At 41.4% G+C, this 12,512-nt stretch overlaps 1 protein-coding gene across 2 annotated transcripts in view; it reads right to left on the reverse strand.

Moving 5' to 3' along the window:
• USP49 (ubiquitin specific peptidase 49) overlaps positions 1–12,512 on the reverse strand; it is an 81,344-nt gene that overhangs the window by 23,920 nt on the left and 44,912 nt on the right. The window contains exon 2 of one of the 2 annotated variants that reach the window (XM_055389615.2): positions 1,539–1,605. The exons of the other annotated variant lie outside the window; for it this stretch is intronic. The gene's annotated coding sequence lies outside the window, so the exon portion shown is untranslated. The remainder of the gene's footprint in view (positions 1–1,538; positions 1,606–12,512) is intronic. 2 annotated transcript variants of the gene reach the window in all.

A 12,512-nucleotide genomic window follows, 5' to 3' on the forward strand; every position in this document is an offset into this window, starting at 1 on the left:
CAAATTTCTCAGCAGGTCTTAACTGTATAACTACATCACCAGAAATAAAATTTCTGGGGGTTGAAGGGGAATCAAGAAAAACAAAATTGGGGGAAAAAAAGAGGGTAAATCTACTTTAGAGAGAATTCCATTTCTTCTCGCTCTCTCATCATATTGATTTCTCCTCAGTTGTTAACTAAGGACCGTAGAATAATCCTGCTTGGTCTTGGTGAGACCAAGTGGCATAAATTCCAGCTTCAGAGAGTAGACACTATGGTAACATGCTGACAGCCTTCATTTACATAAAAGAATACTAATTACGTGGTATCATCAACATCTGTGATTCTGCTCACTGCCATATGCGACAGCGCTGGGTATTTTAACCCTTTAACTTACTAAGTGTACCTAGAATTACATCTACCACAAAACCTGCATAGACTGCTTAAAGAGACACAGTGAATACACATTTACAAATAATAAATGTTAAAAATGAATTTCATTTTCTGCCAGCATTTCCAAGAAGTATGGGAAAACATAATCTAATATCAATATATAGTTAAGAAAAAGATTTAAAAATCAAGATAGAAATCAAAACAAAAACAAAAAGGGGGCCGGGCGTGGTGGCTCACACCTGTAATCCCAGCACTTTGGGAGGCCAAGATGGGAGGATCACAAGGTCAGCAGATTGAGACCATCCTGGCTAACATGGTGAAACCCCATTTCTACTAAAAAATACAAAAAATTAGCCAGGCATGGTGGCAGGCGCCTGTAGTCCCAGCTACTAGGGAGGCTGAGGCAGAATGGTGTGAACCTGGGAGGCAGAGCTTGCAGTGAGCCAAGATTGCGCCACTGCACTCCAGCCTGGGCGACAGAGCGAGACTCCGTCTCAAAAAAAAAAAAAAAAGGGGGGGGGGGGCGCAGAGACTGAGAAGGGTAGGGTTAGAGAAACTGTTCAGAAGTCCTTTGCTAAGGGACAGTGGGTGGGGGAAGAGATTGCTGAATGGGCAGAGTGTCCTCACAGGCTGCTGCATTTTCCCATTTTCCCTATCAGTGCCATTGTCTCTGAATAGGGGGTGGATGAGGGGTAACCTATAAGTCATAGTGCAGCTCAAAGACCCCCTGGAGAGGCTGAATTCTCTAAGAAGGGTTCGGAAGCTCTGACAAAATGTGTTCTTAGCTCTCTGACCCAAGAGCTGGAATGTCCACTTATGCAGCAGCTCTTGGCCACAATCAACAAGACCTAACATGCTAGGTGTGCCAGAGCCCTTGTGAGGTGTGCTGTCACTCATTTGTCACCAGTAATCAAGTGCTGATGTTCAAGAATGAGTGTCTAATCATAGGTTACAGCAGATGTAAGGTTATGCCAGCATGATAATAGCTCACTTGCATTAGGATCTGCTTTCTTCAATGAAAAAGGAGTAGAGTTCATCTAGGGAACTGGGCCTGGCATACAACACTGGTTTGCCCATGGAAAGGGGCCATCCCTGCAGCCATGCAGGGAAATGACAAAGGCAGAACACCTGACATGGCACAAATGCTTTGTTCCATACCCTCCGTACCTTCATCCTCTGCTCTCTTTTGTTTGCTTCCTTCCTCTTGCTACAAATATTCTCAAGTGTCTTCTGTCTAAAAAGAGAGAGAGATACACAGACAGACAGACAAAAGTTTGCCCTGCCTCTAGACTATCCTTGACACTATTTTTAGATTCTTTCTCCTTCTGGCAAGAGTAATGTGCAGGTTCATCCTCCTCACAATTCACTCCTTAACACCTCCTTTTTGTAGAAACTGTTTTCTCAAAGGTCACTAGCAGTTTCCTTATAGCTAAATTCATTAACCTTTTCTCAGTCCCCATACACATTTTTTCTACACTTAACACTGCACAAACATTCTCTTGAATTTTAGACAACTGTTCTTGTCTGGTTTGCTTCCTGTGTCTGTAATTACATCTCTGTTTTCAGGTCTCCCTTCCTTGAAATTTAGGGTTCCTTAAGGCTCCGTCCTCAGCTCTCTTCTCAATTTTATCTATTTCCTAAAACTTTAAGCATCATTTAAATACAGGATTATATATTTTGATACTTTTTAAAAACTAAAAATTATTGGTAGTTTACATGCCATAAAATTCACTCATGTAAAGTAAAAACCTGATAATTTTTAGTGTACTCACACAGAGTTCCACACATTATTATTATTATTATTATTATTATTATTATTTTATGTTTTAAATTGAGACAGGGTCTTACTCAGTCACCCAGGCTGGAGTGCAATGGCATGATCTCAGCTCACCACAGCCTTTGCCTCCTGGGCTCAAGTGATCCTCCCAAGTAGCTGGAAGCACAGGCGCGCACCACCATGCCCAGCTAATTTTTTGTATTTTTGGTGGAGATGGGGTTTTGCCATGTTGCCCAGGCTGATCTCAAATTCCTGAGCTGAAATGATCTGCCCACCTTGGCCTCCCAAAGTGTTGTGATTACAGGCATGAGCCACTGCACCTGGCTATTAATATTATTATTTTAGAGACAGAATCTCGCTATACTGCCTAGGCCGGACTCAAACTCCTGGGCTCAAGTGATCCTCCTGCCTCAGCTACCCGAATAGCTGGGATTATAGGCACATGCCACCACGCCTGGCTCCCACACATGCTTTTTTTTTTTTTTTTTTTTTGAGACAGAGTCTCGCTCTGTCGCCAGGCTGGAGTGCAGTGGCGCGATCTCACTTACTGCAACCTCCGCCTCCCGGGTTCAAACGATTCTCCTGCCTCAGCCTCCCGAGTAGCTGGGACTACAGGCACACACCACCATGCCCAGCTAATTTTTGTATTTTGAGTAGTGACTGGGTTTCACCATGTTGGCCAGAATGGTCTCAATCTCTTCACCTCATGATCCACCCGACTCGGCCTCCCAAAGTGCTGGGATTACAGGCATGAGCCACCACGCTCGGCCTTTCTTTTTTTTTTTTCTTTTTTTTTTGAGATGGAGTCTTGCTCTGTCGCCCAGGCTGCAATGAAGTGGCGCAATCTTGGCTAACTGCAACCTCCGCCCACTGGGTTCAAGTGATTCTCCTGCCTCAGCCTCCCGAGTAGCTGGGATTACAGGCGCCCACTACCATTTTTCTTTTTTCTTTTTTTGAGATGGAATCTCGCTGTGTCATCTAGGCTGGAGTGCAGTGGCGCTATCTCAGCTCACTGCAACCTCTGCCCCCCAGGTTCAAGCAATTCTCCTGCCTCAGCCTCCTGAGTAGCTGGGACTACAGGTGTGCACCACAATGCCCAACTAATTTTTGTATTTTTCGTAGAGACAGGGTTTCACTGTGTTAGCCAGACTGGTCTCGAACTCCTGACCTAAAGTGATCCACCCGCCTAGGTCTCCCAAAGTACTGGGATTACAGGCATGAGCCACTGCACCGGGCCACTCCCACACATACTTTTGAATCTCAGGTTGAATTTTCACATAATAATATCTGCTTTATGGTATACTACTATTAATGATATTTTCAGGGTGAAACTACTGAACATGTTTTGTACTTTTTTGTTTGGTAGCAGTGATAATCCTGTACTGAGCTATATATATAGTTTCATCCAGATCTCCTGGTGATCAAGATCTGTAAGATGACTGATGGGTGTTAAGGAGATGTCACCTGTGGTACAAAGCTAATAAGCAAGCTGGCCCTGAAGGGATCAGACTTTTTGATTAATTAACTTAATATTCTTGCTATAAGAGTTCTGTACCTAAAACCTAACCCCTTTTCCAGGAGGATAGCTGACTGGAGGCAAGATGGCAAAAGAAGACTGGTCATATTAAATTCAAGGATTCTGAATACACTAGGAGAACACGTGTACACACACACACACGCACACACACACATGCACAGTCTTAGAAATGTTATCCTCGACTCTCTGCAGAGGAGAAGTGGCAGCCAAAAGTGGATGAGAACCAGATTGGCTGGGTAAGGATTAAGCTTCAGAGCTTAGTAGTTTGTGCTGCCTCCAGATCAAAGGGGCCTACTTGCTACAACCTGGTGAGGCCATTCACAGGGCTGATGTTAAACAAGCATGACATGCATTTTGAGCCACCCCAGGATCCTGTCCCCAATTTGTCCCACTGCTTAGGCCCTGCTCAATAACAGTTCCCTCACTAACCTGGGGAATCAGCTCTGTCCGCACCTTGGTCAGCTAACCCAACTTCCCTATGAATCCCAACACATGAATGTTCCAACCAATGGAAGAAAGATGTCACTCACAGGCCAGAATTTTTCTTAAGCCAAGAAAGGATTATCCTGTGCAACAGAACCCTTGATCTCATTTGCTAACTCTTCCTTTTACTGAAGATAAGCAGCATACTCTGTCTTTAGCCACACTGTATATGTGATCCAATGGCACATAGATCAGCTCCATTAAGTGCAGCACATGTACAATGAGACTTGCACAATGCAAACTACTTCCTGTGTGTCATTCTGCTTGGGATTACCACATTAGTATTAAGTCTCCCTAAAGGAAAGTGGGGATAAAAGTCTGTACAGAAATGAAAAGATTTCTCTTTTTAAAATATTTGTTGAGATTTTGTGCTTTTGAAATGGAACAGGAAATCAGTTGGGGAGAAGAGCCAGATACAAGATCGGGTTCGAATAATAAACCCCCAAACAGCATGTGGATATCTGCAAGCAGGTATTTAGAATATCTATACAATAAAACCTGTAAGGGGAAACCCAAAAGCCACTCAAAGTCTTTTGTTTTGTTTTGTTTTCTTTTAGCATGATCTCCCTGACAAGCTAGTGATAAAACAAGGTCCGAACTAATGGCTCCCTGTTCTCTACTGCCACATGGGAAAATTTTATCCCTACCACTGAGAGAATCAGGATTTACCCTTCTAAAAGCTGACCAAAGGAATCATGGTTCATCCCTGTAGTATGCCTCTCTAACGCCATGTTCTCTACAGCAGCTAGACAGGCAATCATTAAAAAAATACATACATATATACATATCAAAGTGTATATATGTATATATGTCAGACTTTCTTGAATTGTACCCTTGACATATGTGTGGTTTATGAAAATTATACCTCAGTACAGTTGTCAAGCATTATTCAAACACATACACAGATCTGAGTAATTTACTCCTAATAAAATAGGGGATGTTGGCAGTGGCTTCTTAAAAGTATTAGGTGAAAACTAACAGGAAATGTTATAATAGATGGATAAAGCTGGTAATACCTAACTCTACTGATCAATTTTGCATGAAACTAGGGCAACTAGACCTCCCTGATTCAATGCCATGAAAGGTTCATAGCAGCATTACCTATTATAAAATACTCTTGCTAAAAGAACTGAGCCTGAGTCCAAGGAAGCCTTTGGATCTAACTACCAGGTTATAGGAAACATAGGAGCCAAGAACATACTATCATAGGCTGCAGTTAGCCAAATCACCAAATCGAAATGTGGCAAATGCTACAAGATCAGTCAGTCATATGGGTTCTTTAACAAATAAATGGCATGAAAAAAAGGCAAGTGGGAGTGGATTTGCTCCAGATTATCAGAAACCTAGAGACACAGCAATCAAATGCAATCTGTGGTTCTTATTTAGATCCATACTTGAACAAACCAACCATAAAAAGATATTTTTGAGATAACTGGGGAAAAATGTTTTAAAATACTGTCTGTATCTAGCTAGTTTTTTTAGCTTTTTTTTTAAGTTTTATTGAGGTATAATTGACATACAGTGAGCTGCACATATTTAAAGTTTATAATTTGGTAAGTTTTAATATATGATATAGTTGTGAAACCACTGCAATTAAAACAATAAACACATCAGTCACCCCTAAAAGTTACCTTGTGCCCCTTTGTAACCCCTTCTTCCAGCTTCCCTCCCTACCACCACCCTTAGTCCACAACTAGAGAAACTGAACATGGACTAAGTATTAAATGACACCAAGTAATTATTAATTTGATGTGATAATGGTGCTGTGGTTCCATTTTTAATCTTTGTATGTAGAAATACCTCTGATATATTTATAGGTGAAATATTAATATTATGACTGATATATGGAATTTGCTTTGAAGTACTCCAGGAAAAAAAAAATAGTAGAAGGACAGAAAAAACAAGATTGTCAAAATGTCTATAATTGTTAAGGCTGGTTGACAGGTACATGGAATTCACTATACTATTCTCTTTATTTTGGGGTATGCTTGAAATATAACATAAAAATATTTTTAGGCCAGCATGGTAGCTCACACCTGTTAATCACAGCACTTTGGGAAGCCAAGGCGGGCAGATCGCTTGAGCCCAGGAGTTCAAGACCAGCCTGGACAATATGGTAAGACCCCATCTCTACAAAAACTACAAAAAATTATCTGGGTGTAGTGGCATGTGCCTGTAGTCCTAGCTACTCGGGAGACTGACATGGGAGGATTGATTGAGCCCAGGAGGTTGAGGCTGCAGTGAGCTGTGATTGTGCCACTGCACTCCAGGCCTGGGCAAGAGAGCAAGACCCTGTCTCAAAATAAATAAATAAGTAAATAAATTAAAAAAATACTTTTAAAGACAAAAAAAGCAAGCAATATATCAGTAGTAAGAGAAAACCTTGAGATACAAGCTATTCACAAATTAGATAGGTTATGAGATACTCTTCATTTTTACCATCATTTCTAATTTTACTTTGAAATGTACCCTTTGAAAAACACCTCCCACCTGATCCCCCACACCAAATCAAAGTGGTGCAGTTTTTCTCAGTAGTGTTAGTCACAGAGAGTGCCTGCATCAGCCTTTCTGTCTGGGCCTCAAGTTGCCCCCAACCCCACCACCCTACCAAATCTCTTTCAGTAACCTCGTCAGATTTTTATCCACAATTTGTCCACAAAATTTCCTGATTATCTCTGTCTTTGGAGGGCATGAAGCCACTTTAGTCAGTCTGTTGAAATGCCCTTGCTTAGCCAAATGTTGTTCTCTCTTTCTGAAACTTCCCCTTTACTGGGAAAGAAAAGTCCGAGGCCGGGCATGGTAGCTCATGCCTGTAATCCTAGTACTTTGGGAGGCTGAGGTGGGTAGATCATTTGAGGTCAGGAGTTCAGGATCAGCCTGGCTAACATGGTGAAACCCTGTCTCTTTTAAAAAATACAAAAATTAGCTGGGTGTGGTGGTGGGCGCCTGTAATCCCAGCTACTCTGGAGGCTGAGGCAGGAGAATTGCTTGAGCCTGGGAGGTGGAGGTTGCAGTGAGCCGAGATCGCACCACTGCACTCCTGATTTTTTAACAATTCTGCTCCTTCCTCATGGACTCCAATTATCCAGATGGAAAGAAGCTCATCCTATACATTTATAAGTCTCACTGTAGTCTCAGCAAACAACAGCACAAAAATTATATATTTAAAAATCCAATATTTTTGTTTTTCTGACCCCAGTCACATAAAGGTTACCCCCAGTCTACATGACACTGGTTTTACGAAGCAAAATCTGGCCACACAGATCCAGCACAGTATTCACAAACACCAACCAACAGGTTGGTTTTCAATCATAGAAACAATGTGAAAAATAGCACTTGGTCTAGTTTAAAAAGCCTATTGAATCCATAATGTATGTATAGTAGAGTAATAGAATACTAGTGCTACCACTATAACAGTTAACTACCAAAAGTATTTTCTCTGAGAAAATTATTTCACACTTGCAACTTGAGACGCCAAGAATTGCTTTCCCAGCTGCAGCTCAGGCAGTGAAATTGGGAATCTCCCTCCTCCCACTTTCTCCACATGGCTGAAGAGGGCTTTCCACACATGGTCATTTGTATGGCAGACACATATACATTAGGAACTGTCTGCAGAGAAAAAAAGGAACAATTTCTGTGAATAGAAAATAAATCTGACTGGAATTTGCAAATGGATCCTCAAGATTAGACGCTGGTGTCGGTTATTTTGGTGGTTGTTCTAAGAAATGGGAACCCGTCTTCCTGATGTCCTGCTGCTTAAATGACAGCAGTCCATTTAGTTCTGTGCCTCTCCTGCAACATACCAAAGCATATCTGTCAGGAAGGAGGCCCATCATATTTTGCATGAATGAAGACAACTTTTAGGCCAGGCGCGGTGGCTCATGCCTGTAATCCCAGCACTTTGGGAGGCCGACGTGGGCGGATCACGAGGTCAAGAAATCAAGACCATCCTGGCCAACATGGTAAAACCCCATCTCTACTAAAAATACGAATTTAGCTGGGCGTAGTGGCGCGCGCCTGTCGTCTCAGCTACTCAGGAGGCTGAGGCAGGAGAATCGCTTGAGCTGAGATCACACCACTGCACTCAAGCCTGGCGACAGAGTGAGACTCCATCTCAAAAAAAAAAAAAAAGACAACTTTTAAGTACTTGGTTTCAAGAGAAAAGATGACAAATATCCAAAGAAAAGGAGTCAAATACACAGGAGTATTTGTTAAATAAATACAGAAGGAGAATATTGGAAGCTACAAAGAGATCATTCATCATTCATGTACTTTAATAGGGGATAGGTTAAATGACTTATAAATCAGCCATACATGGAAACCACCAGTTATTTTTAAAAAACGAAAAAAGGGGCAGAGCTATATGTACAACAATTCAAAATATAGTATGTGAAAAAAGCAAAGAGGCAGAACAATGTGTATAATATATCATGAATATACATACAAGCATACATATACACACTCATGCAAATAAAAGGATAAACAAGCTGGTGACAGCACATGCTTTGTGGGATGGAGATGGAAAGGAAACTCAGTGGTCAACCTTTGTACCTTTTGGGGAAAAAAATCACATTACCTATTTTAAAAAAGGACATGGCACTGAGAAGATTCAGTGTTTCAGTAATCTTAAAAATTGAGGCATCAGCAAGATTACTGAAGATAAGCACAGAGCTAAAATGGTTTACTATGTTTTCCTTAGGAAGTAAGATTTAGAAATAGGCAATCTGGTATCTATGGTATATAGAGTACCTAAGGAATTCTAGTTAGTAGCACTAGCCATTACAAAAAGAGTCCCCTCCCCACATCTTTTCCATAAGCCGATGACTGCAAAATGCAGGCTATGAAGAGTCTGTACTCTGCAGAGTGGCAATATAGCAGAGCCTCAGTCAGTCAAATGTCAATCATTTGACATTTCTTATCAACCAAGGTACCAAGGTAATTTCTAGTCTTCTTCCCCAGGGGCCACCACCAAAAACTGTCCATAGAAGTGAATTTGTGGGCAGACTCTCTTTTCCCCAACTCTCAAGAGATCTTCCTTCCCCTCATGGAACAGCTCCTAACATTATTGCAGTGTACTGGTAATCTCTCTCAATATCCAACCAACCTCTCTGAAGTGGGCAGTGGAGGTGGTGGGGGGGGGTCAGGAGAGAGGGGGAGAGAGAGTGTGTGTGAGTGTGTGTGGTGGGTGGACAGTGAAGGGAATCGGCTGAATGGTGAAGCACTCCTCCTCCATACCATTCTAAATTTAAAAGGTGCACTAAAAGCCTCAGTTTCTTAGTGCCTGAAGTTGGAGAGCACTAATACCTACACTTCAGAGAGCTGTTCTGAGGGAGGCTCAAATGAGATAGCCACGTACTCTGAAAGTAGTTAAACCTAATCAAAATACTGGCTGACTTGGCCAGCTTTGTTACTCATCCCCAGGCCAGTTATTTTTGCCTCCACAGAGCCTAAAGTCAGGCTGGTTTTCAGCATCTTACAGTAACTGAGTCTCTAGTTTTGATTTTATCCAGGAAATTTCATCTAATAAGGTGTTCATAATAAGCTATTCTTAAACAAGAAAATGGAGGACACTTTTATATTAAAAACAAGAAAAATCACTATCTTTTTAAAGCAAATTTGAGGGTTTTTCTAATATCCATTTTCTTAAATCTTGAAAAATTGTTTAATAGCAACACAGTGCAAGGATAATAAAAGTCCAATTTAGATGTTTAAAAAAAAAACAAAAAAAACATAGCATCGCCGGGCACAGTGGCTCATGCCTGTAATCTCAGCACTTTGGGAGGCCGAGGCGGACAGATCACCTGAGGTCGGGAGTTCGAGACCAGCCTGACCAACATGGAGAAACCCCGTCTCTATTAAAAAATACAAAATTAGCGTGGTGGTACATGCCTGTAATCCCAGCTACTCAGGAGACTAAGGAAGGAGAATCGCTTGAACCTGGGAAGCAGAGGTTGTGGTGAGCTGAGATCGCGCCATTGCACTCCAGCCTGGGCAACAAGAGCAAAACTCTGTCTCCAAAACAAAAAACAAAAACAAGCCCATAGCATCACAAAATGCAGTCAAATTAAAGAAAGCAGAATCAGCCTTAGCTCACTCTCCCGTGGGGGTATGCCCATTGAATACTTACAGGTCCAAGAGAATGTGCTGCATGGCAAAAATATAAAGGGGGCCTTCTTTCAAATAAGGCATAGAAGGCATTTCAAAGACGTGAACTGTGCATGAACCCTCATCTCCTGTACAAGAATAAAGCAGACGTACTTCTGGGAACTCAACTATAGTGAGCAGGCACAAGAGGTGAGAGGACTGGGCCCTAACTTGTACAAGAATCAAACAGGCTGACCACAAAAAGAGGGCCAGTGCATATCCAGGCAATGAACTTACTACAGTTTAAGTCCCACAAATCTTAGCTACCTCTGCCCTATTTTAAAATATCAACCTCCTGGTGTGCCAGTAAGTCTCACCATTTGAATTAAGACATCAAAGTCCCTATTAAAGGCAAATATTTTAAGGGAAACACCCTAAGCCAATCAACTACCAATAACTAAGTGCAGGTTAATTTACTGTAGCAGGAGATGGAAAGCAGAGCTCAGGCGTATGATACTGCCTATGTAAATGTTGACAGAAGGAAACTGAAGAGGAAGGGAAAAGCATGAATCATTGCCTGAGATCCCACAGAAGGAAGTTCCGAGCCTTAAGGTTGTAATGGACACCAACAAGAGAGGTCACTTAAAAGAAAAAAAAAAAAAAAGATATGAGAACACGAAAAATAAGTCTCACTGACCTCATAATTTTTTCCAGCATCTCTCCTATGTTGCCTGTGGTAAATGTGCTGAACACTGTACATACCCATGAAATTATTATATCAGTGAGGTATATCCTTAGCAAATATTCAATAATAAAACAAAGTATATATGTAACTTATTAAGTTTTTAAGAGATACGAATAACTAGAAAAGTAATTATTCTAAACTAACCTTTAGAATAACCTTTAGTTTATGAACAAGCTGTTGTGTGAGCCTGATTTCTCAGTAAATTTTAAAATTATTTTTGTCTTTTTTCCCTCAAGACAGCCTACCATTGAATGTTTATTATTTTTAAGTTAGTGATCACAGACAGCCTATAGCCAAGGGTAAATAAAGAATAGCCTGTTTGAGGACAGGACAACAGTCTCATCAAACCACCTAATTTAGCTACAATTAACTTATCAAAATATGTATCATCACTATACCTACCATTCACACAGAAACTTAACAGAACTAATAAGAACTAAACTGGGCCAGGTGCAGTGGCTCATGCCTATAATCCCGGCACTTTGGGAGACCGAGGCAGGTGGATCGCTTGAGTCCAGGAGTTCGAGACCAGCCTGGGCAAAATGGTGAAACCCCTTCTCTACAAAAAATACAAAAAGTTATCTGGGCATGGTGGCATGCACCTGTAGTCAAAGCTACTCAGGAGGCTGAGGTGGGAAGATCAATTGAGCCCAGGAGGCATAGAAGCTGCAGTGAGCTGAGATCGCGCAACTGCACTCCAGCCTGGGTGACAGAGCAAGTGAGATCCCATCTCAAAAGAAAGAAAGAAAGAAAAGAACTAAACTGCTTTGAAGGAACTATGAATAAGAAACATCCTATCTAATACTGGCAGAAGCAAAATACAAAATAATACATATTACGCATTCCAAGAGACCAAACAATAGATCTCTAAGGGACCATTTAATGCATTACTAATTCTAAGAAGCCAACATATATAAGTCTGCTGACAAAGAAAATATGCCATAGAATTGTTCCAGACATGATTTGCTCCTTAATGGGAAGGTGGGAGCAGGACTGTTGAGGTGATGATGTCATTGAGCAGGTTCAAGAAATAAGGAATTGTCACATGACAATGATATAAAATGTCTCCAAAACAGCAATTAAGGTTTTATCTTCTGAGGTTGAAGTTAGAAAAAAAAAAAATACAGTGGACACAATAATCCATCTGCTAAAAATACTAAAACCCTGAGGTTTGAGTGACTGCAGAGTTCTGGGGCCCCCCAAACCCAATCAAAGTGACTTAGATACAACGTCACAGAGCCAAAGAGAGTATGACTGTGGAGGACTGCCAGCCTCCTGTGGAGGACTGTGGAGGACTGCCTGACCACAAATTGAAGGTCAGCAGTAAGAGGGGAGCATCCTCTGACCAATGGTTAGGCAGTGTTCTTCCTTCACCTAAAGACAGCAAGTCCCCCAACTAAAAAATACAACTACTCAAGCCTGTTGATATCATATAAGGGCCTGATACCAACAGTCACTAAAACCATCCAGCAGACTCCCTCTGCACTGATTCCTTGCACAGAAAACCAAAATTGA

Source organism: Gorilla gorilla, chromosome 5 (genome assembly GCF_029281585.2).
Source record: "Gorilla gorilla gorilla isolate KB3781 chromosome 5, NHGRI_mGorGor1-v2.1_pri, whole genome shotgun sequence".
In the NCBI taxonomy this organism is placed as follows: domain Eukaryota; kingdom Metazoa; phylum Chordata; class Mammalia; order Primates; family Hominidae; genus Gorilla; species Gorilla gorilla.